Genomic DNA, 8,110 nt, shown 5'->3' on the forward strand with positions numbered 1-8,110 from the left:
GTGAAATATTCGATAGAGTAAATTTTTATTCTCAACTATTCTAAATTATACAAAAAGTATTTTCAGAATGATAATGCTTCTATTGTATTTCTTTAAAAGTTTTGAATGTCGTCTATTAATTTATAATATTTTTAATTTAATTTTTTAAATTTATTATGACAAAATAACGATATGATGAGGATTTTGTCGGCTAAAATTGCAAAAATATTTTTAAAAAATAGTTTATTCATCGTACTTTATTTTGTTTTTTTTGTGTTTATGTTATATTCCATATATTATTAAATTTCAATTTGATAAGTTTTTTTATAATCAAGGGCTTATTATTTAGTTACTGTAATTTAATTAAGATTTATTTTTCATCACTAAATGATGTTATGTGTATTATAGTTATTGCCATTAAATAATATTTGTAGTAGTATTTTTTTTAGTTTGCACTTAAATTAGTTATTTAATAAAAAATTGTCCGGTAACTCATAAAAATATATACAATGTTATCTATATTTTTAATTTGAGAATTTTTAATTTAGTTACCTATTGACTTGTAATATTTAATATAGTATTTTGATATTTTTTAAGAAATTAGAACACATTTTGCCATGACCAAATTTTGCTATCTATTAAATTTTTAGTCGGATAAAAATTCTATAATAAAAAGGATTCATATAATTTGTACAATACATTAATAAATACATGAGATAAAATAAGACATATTTTTGTACTATGTTTTAATAGTTGTTATTTTATGTTTAAAATAGATCTTTTCTAATTTTACTATTTAATTTTAAAAGATATATGTTGTTACCAAAATTTTATTATAAAGTTACTGTTATTATTAGTCTTATGAATATATTGTCTATTTAAAATTTATAGTATTTGTTAATTATTTGTTTTATTTTTTTATTATAGAATTCATAATTTTGTTTGACATTAGGCATTTTATATAGTAGTGTACAATATCAAACCTCTTAATTTATTCAATACAAAAAATATTTTAAATGAATATTATGCAATGAAGATAAAATATTAAAAATATAAATAAAGTAAGTGAGTACTAACTATTCATATTTGCATGACTTTTAGCATTGTTTGTAAATGGTTCATTATAAGAGATTGATTGAGACATTGAATTAGTATATTAAGATTATCTTGACCTACACTTATACAAAAAAAAAAAAATACAAATTTAATATGTTGTAGATTATCTTAAAAAATTGTTAATCTTCTATATTAAGATTTAATGTGTTTATATGTCAACATTTCACATTAGAAATTTATTATATATTTAATATTATTAAATTAATATATTTTTTAATAATAAACAATGTTACGTGTCTCATGATTATTATCATTGGCTCATTGGTTGATATAGTAGTATTTTTTTATAATTGATATTTAAGATAGTTATTCAATAAAAATTGATTCAGTAACTCATACAAATATGTAAAGCTTTATCTATGTTTTTAATTTTAGAATTTGAAAATTATATATCCAATTACTGTTTGTAATATTTAATATAGTATTTAGATTTTTTATAAAATTATGACCCATTTTACCGTGATCAAATTTTAGCATTTGTTAAATTTTTAAATGGAAAATAATTTTATAATAAGAAGGATTAATTTTTATTTATGCCATGTATTTAAATACATGAGATGAAATATCAAAATTCTTGTATTCTTCTTCTATCATTATGTTTGTATTTAAGTCAGAATTCTCCTGGTTTTATTTTAAAATTATAAAAAATATATATTATTACCAAAATTTTAAAATATGAAAATATATAAATTAAAATAGAAACTAAAAAAATTAAATTAAAGTATATTAAAAATCATTATGTTACATTAATTTAACACAACATATAAATATTATTTTGATAATAAAATTATTATGTTTGACAACTTTTTATAATTATCTTATAACGTAGTATTTTTTTGTTTAAAATGACTTCATTTATTTTTTTAATATGAGAATGCAAATGCATATTTTTTTTATTTTTGATATTTTGTCCCAAGCATCTACATTAATTTGAAATATAAATATATTTTTTTATAATAAATTTATAATAAAAGGTTTAGTTAAAGAGTACTCAATACTTCTTTTAATAATTTAGAGCAATAAATTTATTTTCATTTTATAGTTATTACTTTGTAAAATATATTTAATCACTCAAGTTAAAAAATACACATGACAAAAAATAAGCGATATGTTAATATTTTTTCTCTTTATTCTATTTGTTATTATTAGTTTTATGAATACATTGTTTATTTTAATTTTTTAATTATTTATATACTATACGATAAAGGTGAAATATTAAAAAAATATTATTTTGTCTACTAAATTTATTTTATGAAATAAATTATGTAAGGATATACGAAGTCTAAAAAAAATTGGACACCAAATTCTAGTAAATTTTTGTATTTTTTATTAAAGAGTGCTCTGTTATATATGTAATTTTTTTTAAGTTAAATAATAAGCATCAGAAATATATAAATAGTTTCTTATGTTTGTATTTAAGTCAGAATTCTCCTGGTTTTATTTTAAAATTATAAAAAATATATATTATTACCAAAATTTTAAAATATAAAAATATATAAATTAAAATAGAAACTAAAAAAATTAAATTAAAGTATATTAAAAATCATTATGTTACATTAATTTAACACAATATATAAATATTATTTTGATAATAAAATTATTATGTTTGACAACTTTTTATAATTATCTTATAACGTAGTATTTTTTTTGTTTAAAATGACTTCATTTATTTTTTTAATATGAGAATGCAAATGCATATTTTTTTATTTTTAATATTTTGTCCCAAGCATCTACATTAATTTGAAATATAAATATATTTTTTTGTAATAAATTTATAATAAAAGTTTTAGTTAAAGAGTACTCAATACTTCTTTTAATAATTTAGAGCAATAAATTTATTTTCATTTTATAGTTATTACTTTGTAAAATATATTTAATCACTCAAATTAAAAAATACACATGACAAAAAATAAGCGATATGTTAATATTTTTTCTCTTTATTCTATTTGTTATTATTAGTTTTATGAATACATTGTTTATTTTAATTTTTTAATTATTTATATACTATATGATAAAGATGAAATATTAAAAAAAATATTATTTTGTCTACTAAATTTATTTTATGAAATAAATTATGTAAGGATATACGAAGTCTAAAAAAAATTGGACACCAAATTCTAGTAAATTTTTGTATTTTTTATTAAAGAGTGCTCTGTTATATATGTAATTTTTTTTAAGTTAAATAATAAGCATCAGAAATATATAAATAATGTATATTAATTTAATTAATTTTGTTATAGAATACCAACCAATTATGTTACTATAACGTCTGTTATTTAGACCAACTCCATTATCATGCGCTTTCAATTCTAGATTTTTCAAAGAGTAGAATACAGATATGCAAAAATTAAATTTATAGCCAAAAAAATTAAATTATCATAATACATGTTAGGTTTTATGTTACCTGAAACAAAATGATGATGATGATGATGATGATGGGTGGCTCTTACCATTTGTTTAATTGTAGTTAATTCTTGACAATGGATTTGGAATAGGAATTATATTAGTTGATATAATATGATTGCTGATTCGTTGAATTTTCTAATTATATTTGTCAGAACATAAGGTAGCAAGACACAAAGAAGAAAAATGATTGCAAGAGCACGATTGAAAGTGAAACAGATATTTAACTCTCTTGAGTAAAGTACGATTGAAGACGCAGAAATTTTTGTTATTGGTATTTAAATTGAGTACGTATTAATAGGTTTTTTTATTGAAAGTGAATCAACTTTAAATTCTGTCGTGGGTTGAAAGTGAATCAATTTTAAATTTGTCAGTGGGTTAAAGCCAGTTTTCGAAAAAATAAAATAACATAAAAAGAATTGAGTACGGAGTAGCAGTTTTTTTTTATTGAAATCTATTTTTAAGTCATGTCATAAGATAAAGCCAATTTTTAATAAAAAGAAAACAGAGGTAAAATAAGAAGAAAAAAATTGGATACCACAATTCCATATCCCATTATATATTGGTATAGATAATATTTTTTTTAGTAATTATTCATTAATAAATGTTGCATTAATGATTCTGTTTATTATATTTCAATGTGTTTATTTCAATTAGACTCAATAAATTACCAAAATTCAAACTTATTATCTTAAACTTCTTCCTTGATCATATGGTTAGAGCTTTAGACCATAAAATTTTTAAAATAGAAGAAAAATACAATAAAACATATTAGAAAACCTAAAAAAATAAAATAATTTTTAAAATAGAATATACATATATATATAAGAAAAATAATAAATTAAAACTTACTTGGCCTATGACATAAAAAAATAAAGAGAACGACATAATCGTGAAAGTTGAAATAATGAAAAATATATAACACAGTTCTTATCTTAACACATTTAAATGTTATATGTCAATCTAATAATTAATAAAAAATAATATTATCCAATGTAAAATAGATTAAAAATAAGAAAGAGATTAACAAAATCAATTAACAAAGTTCTTATCTTAAGTTGCCAGATTATTTAAAAAATCAATTAACAAAGTTCGTATCTTACTATATTTATTATATTTATTGTGTTATATGTCAATCTAATAATTAATAAAAAATAATATTTTTTAATATAGAACATATTAAAAATAAAAAAATTAACAAAATATACTTACAGATTTTTCATTCTACCATTGGTAAGTATAAATTTTTTTACATCTTTTCAAATTAATTAATCTTTTTGCAATAATTTAAAAAATTAGTAAATGTCAATTTTAGTACTTTTTATAAATAAATGTCAAATTCAATACTTTACATAATTAATAGTTTAGATAGTTTAGAAAATTATAAACATAGACTTTAATAATACGTATCAATTAATAAACATAGACTTTGATAATACGTATCAAACAATGTAAAAAAAATATTGATAAATTTTAATAAATATAGAATATATTTATAGATAAATTTTAGTATTATAGAATATATTTGAGTAGTAGTACTCGATCTATAATTATACAAAAAAATACAAACTTTAGATGTAAAAATGGAATAAGATAAAGAATACTTGTCCTTTAAATTTTTTTTTAAAAATTAAAAATTAATACTCAAAAATAAAATAAACCGTAAATATAAAATACCAATCACTTGTATTATCATGACGTCTATTATTATTTTTCAAAAGGCACCTGTATTTGGCAATGAAATTGGCATAGAAATTGTATCAACTTTCTTGTCAAATCCTCTCACGATGATTTGCAGGTGTCCCTTTCTTAGTAAATGCATGTCAGAACCAAAAGATAGCAAGATACAGAAAAAAGAATCGACAACAGTGAGGAATATTTGTAGGTGGAGCAGTTATTTAATTTCCTCACGATTGCAGCAGTTATTTAATGGGTTAATGACTTTTTTTAATTATAAACAAAAATATATTATTATTATTTTGTCCATAAATTTGATTTGTAAAATAAATTATTCGAGGGTAAATGGTGTCTATAAAAATTGGACACCAAACTCTGATATTGACTTTATATATTGGTATAGATAAATACTCAAATATAACAATAATAACAATAATAATAACCATTTATTATATTATCTATAACCTACACGGTTTATTATTAACATACAGTATTAATTATTATTAAAAAACATTACTAAAGTATTAAACATAATAATTTTTTTAATTAAACATTATTAAAAAACCGTTTACTGTTAACAGTATTATTATTGTTACTAGCGGCTCAACAGGTACTAACGTGCCTGTTCAGCCGCTTTTCTATTATTTTTAAGAAATTAATTTTATTTTTTTGTTAATATATTATTTATTTTTTAAATTTATTAGATTTTTTTATTTTAATATTGACGTGATCTTATTTATATCATATTTTGTTGAAACTAAAATTACTATAAGACACTTTAAAATGTTAAATTATAAAACCACACAACAGAGAGGTAATATAAAATGGTCATAGTTTAAAATTCTAGGTAATATATGAGGTGAAATATTCGATAGAATAAATTTTTATTCTCAACTATTCTAAAATATACAAAAAATATTTTCAGAATGAAAATGCTTCTATTGTATTTCTTTAAAAGTTTTGAATGTCGTCTATTAATTTATAATTTTTTTAACTTAATTTTTTAAATTTATTATAACAAAATAACGATATGATGAGGATTTTGTCTGCTAAAATTGCGAAAATATTTTTAAAAAATAGTTTATTCATCGTACTTTATTTTGTTTTTTTTTTGGTGTTTATGTTATATTCCATACATTATTAAATTTTAATTTGATAAGTTTTTTTATAATCAAGGTCTTACTATTTAGTTACTGTAATTTAATTAAGATTTATTTTTCATCACTAAATGATGTTATGTGTATTACAGTTATTGCCATTAAATAATATTTGTAGTAGCACTTTTTTAGTTTGTACTTAAATTAGTTATTTAATAAAAATTTGTCCGGTAACTCATAAAAATACATACAATGTTATCTATGTTTTTAATTTGAGAATTTTTAATTTAGTTACCTATTGACTTGTAATATTTAATATAGTATTTTGATATTTTTTAAAAAATTAGAACACATTTTGCCATGACCAAATTTTGCTATCTATTAAATTTTTAGTTGGATAAAAATTCTATAATAAAAAGGATCCATATAATTTGTACAATACATTAATAAATACATGAGATAAAATAAGACATATTTTTGTACTATTTTTTAATAGTTGTTGTTTTGTGTTTAAGATAGATCTTTTCTAATTTTACTATTTAATTTTAAAAGATATATGTTGTTACCAAAATTTTATTACAAAGTTACTGTTATTATTAGTCTTATGAATATATTGCCTATTTAAAATTTATAGTATTTGTTAATTATTTGTTTTAATTTTTTTATTATAGAATTCATAATTTTGTTTGACATTAGGCATTTTATATAGTAGTGTACAATATCAAACCTCTTAATTTATTCAATACAAAAAATATTTTAAATGAATATTATGCAATGAAGATAAAATATTAAAAATATAAGTAAAGTAAGTGAGTACTAACTATTCATATTTGCATGACTTTTAGCATTGTTTGTAAATGGTTCATTATAAGAGATTGATTGAGACATTGAATTAGTATATTAAGATTATCTTGACCTACACTGATACAAAAAAAATACAAACTTAATATGTTGTAGATTATCTTAAAAGATTGTTAATCTTTTATATTAAGATTTAATGTGTTTATATGTTAACATTTCACATTAGAAATTTATTATATATTTAATATTATTAAATTAATATATTTTTTAATAATAAATAATGTTACGTGTCTCATGATTATTATCATTGGCTGATATAATAGCATTTTTTTATAATTGATATTTAAAATAGTTATTCAATAAAAAATGATTCAGTAACTCATATAAATATGTAAAGCATTATCTATATTTTTAATTTTAGAATTTGAAAATTATTTATTCAATCACTGTTTGTAATATTTAATATAGTATTTAGATTTTTTATAAAATTATGACCCATTTTACCGTGATCAAATTTTGGCATTTGTTAAATTTTTAAATGGACAATAATTTTATAGTAAGAAAGATTAATTTTTATTTATGCCATGCATTTAAATACATGAGATGAAATATCAATATTTTTGTATTCTTCTTCTATTATTATGTTTGTATTTAGGTCAGATTTCTCCTGGTTTTATTTTAAAATTATAAAAATATATATTATTACCAAATTTTTAAAATATGAAAATGTAAATTAAAATAAAAACTAAAAAAATTAAATTAAAGTATATTAAAAATCATTATGTTACATTAATTTAACACAATATATAAATACTATTTTGATAATAAAATTATTATGTTTGACAACTTTTTGTAACTATCTTATAAGTAGTATTTTTATATATAAAATGACTTCATTTTTTTTAATATAAGAATACAAATGCATATTTTTTTTTATTTTTAATATTTTATCTCAAGCATCTACATTAATTTGAAACATAAATATATTTTTTTTAATAAATTTTTATAATAAAAGTTTTAGTTAAAGAGTACTCGAT

The sequence above is a fragment of the Arachis hypogaea genome, chromosome 7, assembly GCF_003086295.3.
Source record: "Arachis hypogaea cultivar Tifrunner chromosome 7, arahy.Tifrunner.gnm2.J5K5, whole genome shotgun sequence".
NCBI classification, from domain to species: Eukaryota; Viridiplantae; Streptophyta; class Magnoliopsida; order Fabales; family Fabaceae; genus Arachis; species Arachis hypogaea.